The 16,919-nt window shown below is 37.5% G+C and overlaps 1 pseudogene across 1 annotated transcript; it reads right to left on the minus strand.

Annotated features, from left to right (window-relative positions):
- Positions 1-15,261: 15,261 nt before the first annotated feature.
- LOC311617322 (L-lactate dehydrogenase A chain-like) lies at positions 15,262-16,360 on the minus strand (annotated as a pseudogene). Its single transcript has one exon. The product of its transcript is annotated as an L-lactate dehydrogenase A chain-like (transcript).
- Between the last annotated feature and the right edge of the window lie 559 nt (positions 16,361-16,919).

Here is a 16,919-nt window from a genome sequence, read left to right on the forward strand (position 1 = left end):
ATGAGAGTTCCATTTTTAATATTTTGAGAAAGCTCCACACTATTTTTTTTTAAATCACAGTGGTTGTACCAGTCTGCATTCCCACCAGCAGTGAACAAGGCTTCCTTTTTCTCCACATCCTCACCAGCACTTGTTGGTTGTTGATTTATAAATGGCAGCCATTCTGGCAGAAGTGAGATGGTATCTCACTGCCATTTTAATTTGCATTTCTTAATATGTCTCTTGGCCATTTGTATGTCCTCTTTGGAGAAATGTCTATTCAGGTCATCTGCCCATTTTTCAATTGGGTTGTCTTCCTTTTGTTGATTTGTATGAATATTTTATATATTTTGGAAATTAACTCTTTATGAAATACATCATTGGCAATATGGTTTCCTATACAGTGGGTTCCATTTTCATTTTGATGCTGGTTTATTTTGCTATGCAGAAGCTTTTTATTTTGATGTCCCATTTGTTTATTTTCTTTCTTTGTTTCTATTGCCCTAGGCATTGTGTCAGTGAAAATTCTGCTATGTGAGATGTCTGAGATTATATTGTCTCTATTTTCTTCTAGGATTTTTGTAGTTTTATGTATTACATTTCAGTCTTTTATTAATTTTGAGTTTATTTTTGTGTATGGTGTAAGTTGGTATTCTAGTTTCATTTTTTATTTTTTTTATCGACCTGTCCACTTGTCCCAACATCATTTATTGAAGAGACTGTCTTTATTCTATTGTATGTATATAATTAATTGAATTCTCTGAATTCTCTGCTCTGTTTCATTGGTCTATATATACCTGTTCTTGTGCCAGTATCAGGCTGTTTTGATTACAGTGGCTTTGTAGTGTAGCTTTATATCTGGTATCTGATCCTGCCAACTTTGTTTGGGGTGTTCTATATAACACCCCAGCAGGACACTCCTGGCTGCTGCCCCTGGCCAGGGATCACGGTGTGGTAGGTGGGCGTCTCCCAGCTGGTCACCCTGCACTGCCGCTGTGGGTGGACTTGGGGACTCTGGCAGGGCTAAGAGAACTGGGCACCACCATCTTGTGGCTATGGGTGCCGCCATGTTTGCAGTGGAGTGATGGTTAATTTGCATATTACTCTTTTATCAGGATATAATAAAAGGCTAGCCACCGTAAGTGTAACAACTGGAACAACCAGAGACCAGAACCACCACAACCCCTCACTGGGCTGTTCCCAACCCCAAGCAAATGGTTAGGATTTATCAGGCAGGCAGACAAGTGGTTAGGGGCAATCAGGTATGCAGGCCAGCAGTTAGGAGCAATCAGGTAGGCAGACAGCCCTTCGTCAGGCTGGCCCCACCCCAAACAAGTGGTTAGGGGTGATCAGGCAGGCAGACCAGAGATTAGGATGATCAGGTAGGCAGGCAAGTGGTTAGGGGTGATCATGTAGGCAAATGGCCCCTGGAGAGATGGCCCCTCCCCTTAGCAAAGAAAGACAGAGGCCCAGGCCACCAGCAGGAACTCTGTGGCAGGTGTGTGGCCAGCCAGCCGTCACTCCACAGAGGGAGGCCCAGGCTAGCCAAGCCATCAAACCCCATGCCTGTCGCCTGCAGAGGGAGGCCACCAGTGGAAGGGAAGGGGGCAGCACTGCACAAATGGCAAGCATTGGCAGTGGTGGGGATGGGGCCAGCTCCTTGCAGCTGGGATAAGGAAAGACCTGGTAAGCCTTGAACTCAGGCCATGTCTAGGGATCCTGCCCGCGGTGTTGGTGACAGGATGTAAGCTGACAAGGTCCTTGCATCTGAGGGGGCTAGCAGGGCTGGCCCCCCACCCAAACAGTTTTCCCTGACTTGTTTGGATGGCGATTATCAGTAGAATGAGAGCAACCTTTCATGGCTTGCCAAGAAGTCTGAAACTATTTACTGAGATTTACTGTACTAAGAATTTGTCCTTCAGTTCTATCTCTCCTTTAGAGATTTAAGAGGAACAAAGAATACATTCCTCTGGACAGACCTCCTAATTAGTGCCTTGTGTATAAAAAGCATTGCGCAGTTAATATACTTGCTATAGTTCCTCGATGACTTGTAGTCCTCTCCACCCTGCTCTTCTGTCTTTCTTTCTTTTCTCAATTCCCACCTCCCTACCTCAGCCCGGTTCAACCTGCCAGGCTGGCCCTGGCCCCGCGGGGTCCTGGATTGTGAGAGGGTGCAGGCTGGGCTGAGGGACCCTCCCCAAGTGCACAAATTTTCATGCACCGGGCCTCTAGTTATAGATATAAAAGGCTATGTTGACATGCACATGTGTGATACATATAAACTTCTCACTGGCACCAGTCGCATGTGTGTGTTTTGATTTGTCATTGTCAATCATGAATTGGGTTGGCTCTTCTATTATAGAGAAAGGGTGAATAGCAATATTAAAATATTTCTTCTAATTAATTTCCTTTCAATGTGCACTAATCTGTACACCAGGCCACTAGTGTTAAATAAAAGAGATCTCAAACCCTGGGCTAGCTCACAAGCTTAACACACAAGAGTAACCATGACAAAACCGTCAGGAGATACAGCCAGCTGACCCCAGCCCCAATTGTGGAATCATGAGCAAATAAAACTGTCATGCTAAGCAAAAAAAAAAAAAAATGCATGCTAATATTCATAGCAGCATTATTCACAGAGTCAAAAGGTGAAAACAAGTCAAGTGTCCATCAACAGATCAATGGATAAACAAAATGTGGTTGTGTACATATGATGAAATAGTACTTGGCCTCTCAAAGGAATCAAGTTCTGGCACATGCTACAATGGATTAACATTGAAAACATTATGCTAAGTAAAATAAGCCATACATAAAATGGCAAATATGGTATGATTTCATTATATTAAATATCTAAAACAGAGAAACTTATAGGGACAAAGTAGATTAGAGTTTATCAAAGGTTAGGGGTGGGGCATGGGGAATTTTTGCTTAATGGGTAGAATTTCTGTTAGGTAGTGAAAGAGGTTTGGAAAAAATAGTGGTGATTGTTGAGCAACATTGTGAATCTAATTAATACCACAAAAATTGTACATTTGAAAATGGTTAAAAGGGCATTTTTATGTTATATATTTTATTACAATAAAAATGTGTTTTAAAGGCACACACACACACAAAAAAAAAGTGGTAAAAGTGGAATACCCTGTCTTTTTCCTGTTCTTAAGAGAAATAGTTTTAGATTTTTCCCATTGAATATGATGTTGGCTGAAGGTTTGTCAGAGGTGGCTTTTATTGTGTTGAAGTATGATCCCTCTACTCCCACTTTGCTGAGAGTTTTTATCAATAGAAGGTGTTGGATTTTGTCGAATGCTTTTTTAGCACCTATTGATATGCTTATGAGCTTTTTTTCTTTTAGTTTTATTATGTGATGTATCACATTTATTGACTTGAAAATATTGTACCAGCCTTGCATCCCTGGAATAAATACTACTTGTTCATGGTGTATGATTTTTTAATATATTGCTGGATCCAATTTGTTAATATTTTGTTGAGGACTTTTTCATCTATGTTCATCAGGGATATTGGCTTGCATTTCTCTTTTTTGTAGTGTCTTTTTACAAGGCCAGCATTATCCTATGGAATTAGGATAATGCTGGCCTTGTAAAAAGAGCCTATAAGTGTTCCTTCCTCTTGTAGTTTTTCAAATAGTTTGAGGATAGGTGTTAGTTCTTTGAATATTTGATAAAAACTCCCCTGGAAAGCTATCTGGACAAGGGGTTTATTTTATTTTATTTTTTTATTGTTGCTTCAATTCCATCACTAACCCTAACCCTATGCACTTTATTTTTTAAGACATAACAATCTTTTTTTAAAAAATATATTTTATTGATTTTTTACAGAGAGGAAGGGAGAGGGATAGAGAGTTAGAAACATCGATGAGAGAGAAACATCAATCAGCTGCCTCCTGCACACCTCCCACTGGGGATGTGCCTGCAACCAAGGTACATGACACTCTATACACTGAGCCAAACCGGTTTTGGCATCCTGTGCACTTTTTATGCTTCTTCCTGATGAATTTTGTATGTTTATGGGAATTTGTCCATTTCACCCAATTCACCCAATTTGTTGGCATATAATTGTTCATAGTATTTCATTACAATCTTTTGCATTTCTCTCATGTAAGTTGTTACTTCCCCTCTTTCATCTCTGATTATATTTATTTATGACCTCTGTTTGTTTCTTGATGAATATGGCTAAAGCTTCATCAATTATTTATCTTTTCAAAGAACCAGCTTTTGGTTTCATTAACCTTTTGTATTTTTTTATTTTTTAGTCTCTTTGTCATTTATTTGCATTCTGATCTTTACTTCCTTTCTACTTTACTCTGAGATTTTCTTGTTGTTCTTGTTGTAATCATTTAAGTTGTAGGGTTCAATAGTTTATTAGAAATTTTTCTTATTTCTAGAGGTAGGTCTGTAATGCTATGAACTTCCCTCGCAGGGCTGCTTTCACTGTGTCCAATAGATTTTGGGTTATGTGTGTTCATTTAATTTGTTTCCAGGTTGCATGAGCTGTTGCGGAGGTGCTGACAGAACAGAAAAAAATATATATAACAAAACAAAACAAGAAACAAAAGAAACAAAACATACACAAGAGCCCTACAACACATTAAAAGCACCACAAAATAAGAGAGAATCAGGAAAGACAAAAGAGAGCAAGAATGATAAAAGAAATAAAGAAAATATGAGAAAAAACATGGGGAAGAAAAAGGAATATGAGCTGTAATAAAGAAAATAAGAATAAAGAATAAGGAAAGGAAAATGGTATAAATAGGAAGAAAAAAATTTGAAAAGGAAAATAGAAGAGAAAGCAGATAGACACAAAATTAGGACGGGGGATAGGGGGGAAGATGACAAAGCAGGAGAAATAAAACAAAAAATAGAGTAAAAACAGGGAAGAGGAAAATTAGATATATGAAAAAAAAACAATTGAGATTAAAGCAATAATAAACCAATAAAGCAGATAAAGTAGATAAATTATAAAAAGAAAATAATAAAGTGGAGTTTAATTCCTCTTGGGAACTCCCTTTGGACTTTGTTCTTCTGATGACTTGGCTGACTGTTGTGTCTGCCAATTCTGAGCTTCGGAAGACACTGAGGTGCTAACCACTGCCAGAAACTGTCCTTCTTTGGCTTTCAGCAACCTGATTTTGAAGCTCCAAGCAATACACGGTTTGTCTGTCTCCACATGAGTTGGCTGCATGCGGGAGGGACAAAGCTGCACTCTCATGCAGGATTTTAGCAGTGCAGGGCCCAGGGCTATGTCAGCAAACTTCCCCAAGTTCTCCAGGCTGTACCATCTGCCTTCCCCAGTCTTAATCACTCAAAACTCTGTTTCTGAAATGGTTTTAGGTGGATTCAGAAGTATAGACTTCTGGGTTTTCCATGAGGGGGAGGTGCTGTTCACATTTCAGGGAAAGTGATGGGTGTTTTTCCTGTCCTAGAGCTACTCCTCTGAGAGTGACCGGAATATTGTTCCTCTGCTCTTGGCTGGGCAGAAATCCTTTTATGTAGGCCAGTAGGATCTTCTAGGTACTGAGGATTTCTATCAACTCCCCTGTGTAGTTCAGGTTCCCAGGATAGTGGGGTGGATGGCCTCAGCCCCAATCCAGTCACTGATGATTCCTGAGACTGTTCAAAGCCATAGGCCTCTGATACTGTCTTCTCTGCAAAGGTTGAGATGCAGGGTGTGGCAGGCTGTATCACTTAGGGTGATTTTGGTTCTTTTTTTTCCTTTTCCTGACCTGTGGGTTCTGGGACACCCTACCACCTCCCAGGAAAAATGGCGGTTTCTATTTTGGGGATTAGGACCAAATGCAGGACTCCCAGCTGCTGATAAAACCATCTCGCTCTAATGCTTTCCAAGCCAGTGTCTCCATAGGCCTCTGGAGTCTGCACTGCCCTCCTTCCACCAAAGCTCAGGGCCACCATTCTTGGTTCTGGTACTCAATTTTTTTGAGGGAAATAGCCCTCCGGCAGGCAAGAGATCCCGCCTACTCTTAATCTGCTGCTCATAGAAGTTGGGTCAGCCTCTCTCATGACCTCACCCTTCCTGCAAGTCTCAAGGAGTTTTCTATTCTTCCTTGATATAACTCCTCCTCAGCTGGAACTCAGCTGATAATTTAGTTTTATTTCCAGTCTAACCCTGGTAGGAGCTGCAAGAAGGTCTGCCTATTCGTTCGCCATCTTCTCTCTCTGCAAAGGTAGAATTTTGAATTCTACCTTTGCATCCTCTGCAAAGACAGCTGCACTCCTTGCTTCATTAAATTGCTTATTTGGATCATCCCTCAATCTAATCATTACTCCACCGCAATTTACTATGGAAGTCCATGTTCCAAGACCTTAGAGCTAGATTTCAGCTGGCATCTCTGTCAAGACATGCAGGCATGCCCACCAGGCATGCCCACCACTTCCCAACAGCAGTTCTGAGTGATGCCTTTTCCAAGATTCTTATATTTAGATGCTAGTGTTTGTCTTTGTTTGTTTTGTTTTCCTTTCAAACTTTTGTAAAGCACTATCATGAATCCCCCCCCCTTTTTTTTAATGAACTCTAACTTTAATTGTCACTCAGGAGGGTAAAAGTAAAAAAAAAAAAAAAAAAAAAAAAAAAGAAAGAAAGAAAAGAAAAATGAAAGAAAGAAATCCAATAAGAATGTCATCTCTTAAACAAATCTTATAATATGGTGAAGTGGAAAGGATTAACTTTCATATTACTTAGCAATCAGTTATATAGTATTTACTATGTGCCAGACTGTTCCAAGTACAAATACTAATTTCAGATAATAATTACAAATACAAATTACAAATAGGAATTTAATTAATCCTCACACTCTGAAGTAGCCATAATTAATCTGATTATATAGATCAGAAAGCTGACGCACAGAAGTTGCCCACATAATTCCAGCCAGTAAGTGATAAAGCAGGAACCAAAACCCTGCCTCTCTTGTAACCATTGAAAATTGAGCCAAATATACACAAGAATGCACATATATCGTTTGCATATGCTATCTGTGTATCTATTTAGGTAAAATTTATCTAATTCTATGAAATTAAACTCAAGTTACAGATTATTTTAAGTGAATCTTCTTTCCAACTTAGTTTCCAAATGAGCTCGTGCTTTGCTCTCATGAGCAAACACTTACACACGTGTGACATCTGCAGGATACTTTTTCACTTTTTCTTAAAATAGTTCTTTTAAACAGTACCTCCTTCCTAGTGCTATCAATTCATATTTATTCAGCTATTATGTTTGACATTGCATGTGGAACATCTTTTGAAGACATTGGGTATTGAAGTGATGAGCAATACAGACAAAAGAATGCTCACATAGAACTTACATTTTAAAGTTAATGTGTAATAAAGACTCATCATGTGTCTTACACTGGTTCTAAATACATTTACAAGCTAGGTCACTAAATATTCATGGCCCTATCAGATAGGTACTCTTTTGTACACGTTTTTACAAATGATGACATCAAAACATATAGGTTGCATGCTAAAAAGGGGCAGGACAATGATTCTTATATTTTAAAAGGTGCTCTGTCTGCTCTTTGTAATGCAGGCAATATTATACTCATGGAGAAGTATGAGTTCAGAGTGGGTAATTCTGGAGTTAAAAAGTAGTGGTTTTTTTAGGGTGATGATAGAGAGGAAGAAGTGGATGGGTTGTCCACACACTTTGAAAGTAGAAAGTATAAGACTTCCTAAAAATTTGGATATTCTTAGTGACTAGAAATAGCTCAAGTGCCTAACTATACAAATAAAAAGTTTACATTAAAAAAGCCTATTAAACCATAAATTAAGCTATTGAAGAAGACTTTGAAATAATATTTTTAGCTTCTGAACCACAGTATATATTTTCAGAAGGGGAAGTCATTCTCTGCATTCTTAAATTATACCTAGATTCTGCCCTGATTCTTCAAGAAAATCAGCTTAGATCAGTCTGAATATTTAAATTAAAAATGTGTTGTTTATTATTCTATGAACTATACATAGGGGAATAATAAAGATAATAATTTAAGAATTAGTTTAGAGGATAGATTTTATTTTTATAAAAGTTAGAAAAACTAAATTAAATTAAATCTATTATATGTTGTGTAAGAATTATCAAAACATTCACTATATTATCATGTTTATTATGGCTCAGCATCAACTCTCTTGCTGAAATAATGTTCCCAAAGTCATATATGAGTTTATCATGTATTTATCAACTAAGCAGAAACTAATTATTCTAATTTCAGTGTATTTAAGACATTACCAAAATGAGAGACTCAAATCCTCATTGAAGGTAAACAAATCCAAACAGAAATGGCAGCAGCCACAGACCTGGAAGAGCAGGAGGCTAGGGTTGCCTTGGGCAATGGAGGAAGCCAAGCTTCTGCAGCCCTGGCCAGCCTAGACCTCCATGCCAGGCTACAAAGTTTCAATTTTAGAAGGTAAATAAATTCCAGATACCAGGACCTCCACTTGGGTCACCAGGGTATGTGGCTGGCCTGCAAACCACCACAGGCCCCTCACTCAGGCAGCCTCATGTCCCAAGGAAACCCCCACCCTGATCTGGAACATCCTTCAGGGCAAACCAGCCGGCCCCCACCCATGCACCAGGCCTCTGTCCTATCTAATAAAAGAGTAATATGGAGATTGATCATCACTCCCACACACAATATGGCTGCCCCCATGTGGTCAAAGATACTGCCCCCGTATGGACACAAGATGGCCACCACAAGATGGCTGGCAGGGGAGGGCAGTTGGGAGGCACCAGGTGATATATTAATATCTCTCTTTACCCTAAACTATCAAATATAAAATTATTATTTTTGTTTTACAAAAGTGAGACCATTATCATTTTTGCAATGTAACACAAAAATTTAATTAAAACAAATATTATGTTCAGTACTATGATTAAGTCTTTCATATTTTGTGCATGGGTTATACCTACAAGCTGAGTTAATTGTAATATACAAATATTTGCTGAAACATTAGTGATTAAATCTATAAAGAATGAAATGAATCTTAAGGGTTAATCCTGTGCCAGTATAATGTTCCAATAGATCAAATTAAATAAGACTTCTCTAGGACCTCATTAATTTTAGAGCTTTATTTTTTGTATTACTTTGCCAAATAAGTTTAATATACAAATATTTTGTTTTACTATTTGTTTATTTTCTTTTCAAATTACTAGGTTAGAAAAAATTACTAGGTTATTGCTCTTCCCATTGAGCGTACTCAATAGTTAGAGTGCCTGCCTGAGAATCAAAGGGTCACAGATATGCATCTGGGTTTGATTCTGGTCCAGGATATGTACCTGGGGTGCAGGTTCTCCACCCCGGTTGGGGCATGTGAGGGAGACAACCAATTGATGTGGCTCTCTCACATCAATGTTTTTTTCTCTCTCCTTTTCCTTTCTTCCCCTCCATCCCACTCTCTCTAAAATCAATGGAAAAAATATCCTCCAGGGAGGATTTAACAAAGATAAAAATTTTAAAAATTACTAGATTATTATTTTTTGTTTATAAAAAATGCCTTTAAATTATCAGTAAGAATTTTCTAACACTTATTTACCTCTGGAATAAAAAAGAATTGTTAAATTAGACTTTTTGAAATATATTAATCTTACATTTTAATATTTACATTGAATCATAATATTTCATTTTACCTAAAATAATTTTTCTGTAATACACTATCAATTTATTTCTTTAAAAATAGCATATGGGATATAAATGCAGATCCCTTCTTTTTTATTTACTCAAGTTATAGGTAACTTGTTGGTTCTAGTATTATTTTAAAATTAATTTAATTAATCTTTTTTATTTACTCAAATTATAGATAACTTATTGGTTCTATTATTATTTTTAAAATTAATTAATTATTATTTTAAAAGCACTAATTTTTAAAATACTTTATATGATTACTTCATTTCAATCACACTTAGTTTTATTGTTTTGTTTTATACATCATTATCTTCGTTAATATCAGAGTCATAAGTCAAACCTCTTTGATTTAGAATGACAGAAACCTGTTTACAACTGACTTAACCAGAAAAAGAGAATAAAACTCATTGGTATTACTTTGATCATATGGACAGATTTTTAACAAATCACCATTACTAGCAGGTACATAATTTTCATTGTTCACATTTCTACCCCTAATAACAAGAGATAGACAGGTTAAATCGCTATGAGAACTATATACATTGAAAGTATTAGAGGGTGGTTCTCAAAGAATAAGAAAATAGACACTGTGCAGGCATGAAAATTTCATTAGGAGAATAACTATTATACTACTAGTATATAATGGAGAAATTTATTAGTAAAATATCTCCATTCTCCAATGTCAGTTGTTTTGTTTATTTAATTAACCTCTTATTTTTGGAAGGAGTATGTGGAATTAGAGATTAATTTTCTACAAAGACTGGTTATCTTTTCTTTCCATTCATATTTCTAATTGTATGACTGGACTAAATAAAATTAACCAATGTGTTTGTACTGTTATATCATAATTCTCTGCAGATCAGGGCTCTCTACTCCATTGGAAGGACGACTAAAAGGCTGCCTACCTAAGAGTCAGTCAAGCTACTTAAGCTCCAATCTGTCCTCATGCCAGAGTAATAAATTCTTTACTCTGAGGGAAACAAGATCAATTTTTGGAATCCTTGCCCTCTTCAGAAATGCAGTTCTGTTTCTTTAGAGGGTGGCCCTTCAGTTTGTTCAGGGTCATATACTGTAGCTGGTTACTAAGGGTATGGTATAAAGCCTGTATTAGGAGCCTGACAGAAAGAATACTCTCATCTCTGTTCCAGACTGCTATGACTGCTTCATACTGGATGTAACAGATGTTAAAGTTAATATTTTGATGGTGAGCAGATACCAAAATACAGCAAAATTATTATGTGCATTTATAATGAAACATGAATCCATTCTCTGTCCTTAGACCAATCTTCTATTAAGAGGATTATAGTTTAGAAAGGAAAGGTTACGAAGAAACTTCTATAAAAACATCTTGCTGCAAAGATAAATGTTGGTACAAGTTAAGAGATATCCATCAGACCACTTCAAGCTCAATATATTGGTGCATGTGGAAAACCTAGAGGGCTGGCACCTATTTCAGAATGCTGATATTCCAGTTTTGTTGTTGTTTCTATTTTTTTTGCCTCCTGAACCTTAGTGGCATACAAAATCATTTTATTATATTAATGGACTCAGTGGGGCACAGCAGGGAACAGGGTTCATTTTTTATTCACAATGAATTTCTAAGGCTTCAGCACAGAAGACTCAAAGGCTGTGAGTAACTCAAGGCATCTTCTCTCCTATACCTGGCAGTTGCTGCTGGCTGGTACCTTATCTCAGATTGTCAATCAACATCTAATACTTGGCCCCTCCATGTGGTTCAGACTTCTTCAAAGAACATAGCCCCACATCTCAATAGGATGAATACCAACATCACATTGTAAGACAAGTTTGTGTGAAGGAAAATCTTATAGACATTTTGGAAAATACAACCTTTCATGCCTCAGAAATTTAAATAGTTTGGGAAAATAAGATAGATATGGCTGCAATAGGAGCAGCCTGAACTTCAATTTTTTGGACAAGGAAAGAATAAGACATATGGAAAAGACATCAGGTCATTTTGGATTTAGTCTCATAAGTTCATTAAAAGATAGAGAAACTCCAGCAACAAAAATCAGAAGGTATGTCATCAGGAAAATGCAAATTAAAACAACAATGCTACCGTATACTACTACACACCATAATTGCCAAAATCCAGAACACCAAATGCTGGTTATGGCACAATAGGAACTCTCATTCATTGCAGTGGGGATGCAAAATGGTACCACTACTTTAGAAGATGGTTTGACGATTTTTTACAAAACTATGTTCTTACCATATAATTCAGCAATACTGCTTCTTGGTATTTACACAAAGGAGTTGTAAACTTATGTGTGCACAAAAACCTGCACACAGATGTTCAGAGCAGCTTTATTCATATTTTCCCAAACTAGGAAGAATCCAAAATCTCCTTAAGTAGATTAGTGGATAAACTGTGTTCCATCTAGTCAATGGACTATTTTTCAACACAAAAAGGAAATTAAGTAGTGAGACATAAGATTTAACTCATATGTGGGATGGAAAACAGAAAGCAACTAATGATCCAACAAGACAAACAAAAATCTCATAGACACAGACAAAAGTTTGATGGTTACCAGAGGGAAGGGGAGTAAGGTAGAAGAGTAAAGGGGTTCAAATATATGGTGATGGAAGGTGATTTGACTTTGGATGTTGAACACACAAATCAATATACAGATGATGTTTATAGAATTGTACACTTGAAACTTATATAATCTTATTAACCAACTAGAGGCCTGGTGCATGGATTCGTGCACCAGTGGGGTCCCTCGACCTGGCCTGAGGGAATCATGTTGAAACCGATTCTCTGACATTCTCCTGAATTGTGAGAGGGTTCAGACCAGGCCAAGGGACCCCACAGGTGCACACCAGGCTGGTTTTGGCATGATCCCCACAGGCCAGGCTAAGGGACCTCGTTGGTGCATGGAACCTCTAATATGCATATACAATTGTTGGTTAATCTCTTCCGACCCTCCCCCATCCCCACTTTTCTTTGAGATTCATCAGTCTATTCCATGTTTCCCTGCCAGTGTGTTGAGCATCTGCCCCCTGGTGGTCAGTGTGTATCATAGTTACTAGTTAAACAGTTGAACAGTCAAACAGTTGAATAGTCACTTAGGCTTTTATATGTACATATTATATGTCACCCCAATAAATTTAATAAAAGTTTTTTAAAAGGAGAAAAAAGACATGGATGAAGCTTATATGCATATAACTAAGTAAAAGAAGCTAATCTAAAATGACTGCATGCTATGTGATTCCAAATATATGACCTTCTGGAAAAGGCAAAACTATGAATAATAAAAAATATCAGTGGTTATTAGGGATTAGGAAGCAGGGAGGAATAAATAGGTGAGCACATTGGATTTGGAGGCAGTGAAAATACTCTGTATGATACTATAATGATGAATAGATATGTCTGAACTTATAGAATGTACAACACTGAGAGCGATATCTAATGTAAATGATGAGCTTTGGAGGGTAGTGATATATTAATGTAGGCCCATCAATTGTAACAGAGGTACACTCTGGTGGGGAATATTAATAATTGGGGAGGCTATGCATGTTTGGGGGGTGGGAGTATATGGGAAATTTATTTACCTCCCCATGAACTTTATTGTAGACTTAATACTTTAAAAAATAAATTTAAAAAAATGAAACAAGAGATAAACAATAGGTTTGTAGGGAATGTGGAATGAATTGTAGGAATTCAATTGGAATAGAGATGTATCTTCTCAGCTCAAAGGAATTCAATGAGAAAGATCATCAGAGATGAAAATACCTGAAAAATTTTCACAGTCAGTGTTAAGCCTTTGCCAGAAGCAGAAAAAGAGAAGCCACCTAAACCAAGCAAAAATTTTTTTTGTCCTCTTAAATATTTTTCCTCACCCTATAGACCACACCATAGCTACAGTGAAAGCCTTGAATATGAAGAAATAGTAGAGACCAACTATATCACTGGCACTAAAAGCAAGTATCCTCCTTCAAGGTTTGATGTAGGAGTAGAGTTGGGGGACAGAGAAATATTTTAAGAAATCATGGTCTTGAATTAATTCATGTTTAATTAGTATTTTGATAGATACTTTGCATTCTAAATTGAGTCTATGATTATGAGGTTAAGTGACTATTCATTGCCTAAAAGATAATACTCATGGGATATGTCCAAATTTGGATCTGGTACTGGGGAAGAGTCCCTTTCCCACTGAAAAACAAAGTAAAATGAAAGAAGGAAATCCAAATGGAATTTCATTTAGGCCATATCATTTGAATTGTATGTTTAATAGTCCAGTTTTATCTGGCTTACTGTGTTCCTGTCCTTCTATCAGTCTTCCAGAAATCCATTGATATTTCTGTTCAGTTAATGGTCGGCTTCTACTACTGCTGTGAAATTGCTTTTATTCTTTACTACTTGCAAGGACAGAAAAGATACATTCTCAGATGAACCTCAGTCCTAGACAAAGAAATGCCCAGAGTCAGACTAATAGAGAACATTCAGCAACAGACTCGCCAACCATTTTTAAAAAATATTTTTTATTGATTTTTTTTTTTTCAGAGAGGAAGGGAGAGGGATAAAGAGTTAGAAACATTGATGAGAGAGAAACCATCAATCAGCTGCTTCATGCACAACCCCCTACTGGGCATGGACCTTTAACCAAGGTACATACCCTTGACCAGAATCGAACCTGGGACCTTTTAGTCCACAGGCCAATGCTCTATTCACTGAGCCAAACCAGTTAGGGATTGCCAACCATTTTTGTTCCAAGTTGTTGGAACTTCTTTTTCAGAAATGGAATTCCTTCTTTCATCCTGCTGATTTTCTGTTGAAATAATTACCTCATCATATCCTTCCAGATTAGGTAAAGACTTGTAAAACAATAGTAAGATTCAAGATAACTGGTTTTCAAGACATCATTTTATACCAGAATTGATTTAGGAAATATGGAATGAACCTTGATAGGTCACTGGCACTTCTGAGGTCACATGAACTATGCACTGCTGTTCAGAGTTACAGGTACACAGGTGTGACAATACGATGTTGAAGAACTGAAACAATATTTCTCAGGCGATAAGTTGGCAACAACAGAAGTATCAGAAGCCTATCCAAAGCAATCTAATAGTTATCACTTCTGAGGATTTACTCAACTGGTTTGCAAAATGAAACTTCCTGACTGCTGAAGTGAATAGTTTGGCATTTATTTGTAAGACTGCTTGAATTTATTTTTTTCCTCACTGTTCAAGGTTTATTTGGCATTTTAGTTGATATGACACTTGGAAAGTTGGCTGTGTTATTTACATGTAGACTTTTCTTTTTACACTATATGGCAATGTACACTATTCTGATACATACAGTATACAGAATAAGATCCTTTGGGACAGTTATGCACAAAACATGTAATATTGGATTTACATTGGATCCCAGGATGTGACTGATTGGAGAAAAGGGAACCACAAGTTATGTAACACAGTGAACATACATCTAGTCTGAAGGGCAACTGTAGTGTGAGCAACATTGGCAGTGGTGCCTTCGAGGAGGTGAACTATTTCACACTAACCAGTTTAGGACTACACAAGAGGACCATCCAGCATCAGCATGCAGGTGCTGGGTTTTGTAAACCATTACTACGTCTATCTTTACGAAACTGATGTTCTTAGTCACAGATCAGCTAAAACAGACAATATGCACAATCTCCAACTAAAATCCTGCAGTAGCCTAGACAGTGAGGTGGTCTGACATCAGAAGACTTTAAAATTGCAGCTCTTTCTGGATCCCCCACAGTGTGTCTGCACTCTTCTTCAAACGGGTCTCTTCCTCAGGTGTCAGAGTCACCTTCACAACATCTGAGATTCCATTCTGTCCCAAGATGCAAGGAACACTAAGGAAGACATCATCTTTTATTCCATGGAGACCTTTAATCATAGTGGAAATTGGATGCACCCGCCTAAGATTCTTCATCATACTTTCTGGTAAATCTTCCACAGATAGGCCAATGGCCCAGGATGTATAGCCTTTCAGTTTGATTACCCCATAAGCACTGCCATCCATCTGCTTGTGAACTTGTTTGCACTGTTCCTTATCTGTATCAGTGCCTAAATCCGGGTGCAGATTCTTAGGGAGACACCAGCAACATTCACTCCACTCCACACAGGCACACTGGAGTCTCCATGCTCCCCCAGGACCCACCCATGACACCTTATTGGGTGAACTCCCAGCCTCTCCCCAACAGGTATCAGAACCCAGCTGAATCCAGATCGCAACCACTTCCAACAACATGGTTTTTGGGAAAGCCGCTTAACTTCCAAGCCACAGAGGTCAAGCTATCCACTGCATTGGAAACAACAAGCAATTTGCAGTTGGTACTGTATTTTACAACATGAGGAATGATGAATTTAAAGATGTTCACGTTACGCTGGACCAAATTAAAGCGGCTTTCTCCTTCTTGTTGACGAGCTCCAGCTGTGATAGTAACCAGCTTGGAGTTTGCCGTCACACTATAGTCTTTGCCAGAGACAATTTTTGGTGTTCTAAGGAAAAGGCTTCCATGTTGGAGATCCATCATTTCTCCCTTTAATTTGTCTTCCATGACATCAACAAGAGCAAGTTCATCCGCCAAGTCCTTCATCAAGATACTGATGGCACAAGCCATGCCAACAGCACCAACCCCAACGACTGTAATCTTATTCTGGGGGCTCTGTTCTTCCTTAAGAAGATTCAGTCAGCTGATCCTTGAGTGTTGCCATTTTGGACTTGGAACCAAAAGGAACCAGGAGTGGCAGCTGCAGCGCTGGTACTTCAAGATTGCTTGAATTTAATAGAAAGAAAAAATTTTCTATCAATATTACACAAATAAAATAAGATAAAATATTTACTAAGTAATCCCATAAATTAATATTAATTGCAGTGTTAATTTACATTTTAAGGGTAGATAAATTTGTTGATAATTAACAAGAGAGAAGGTATTAGCATAAACAAGTGAGAATATTTGTAGATGTGTGAGATGGTAAGCATGTTGATAATACTCCTGAAGGAGAAGTCTAATAAGATTGCTTATCAAAAAACATTTTCTTGTAGGGAGACTTACGCTGCTCTTAATAATAACTGATATGACCCTTGTACCCAAATAATGTAACCATAAGATATTGTGATTTTCCACCAATATTTGAAAGATAAAAAATTAATATAAGTGGCAGATCTTTAAGATAGCTAGGAAAAGAAAGTATTGATATGACTGAAAGTATTTTTGCCTGCTGGGGAATGTGTAAAATATGATGGAATTGTTCTTAATATATTAATGCAACTAATGCTCTCTGTGAGATACAATAC

The sequence above is a fragment of the Pipistrellus hanaki genome (genome assembly GCF_964339955.1).
Source record: "Pipistrellus hanaki genome assembly, chromosome: 2".
NCBI lineage: Eukaryota > Metazoa > Chordata > Mammalia > Chiroptera > Vespertilionidae > Pipistrellus > Pipistrellus hanaki.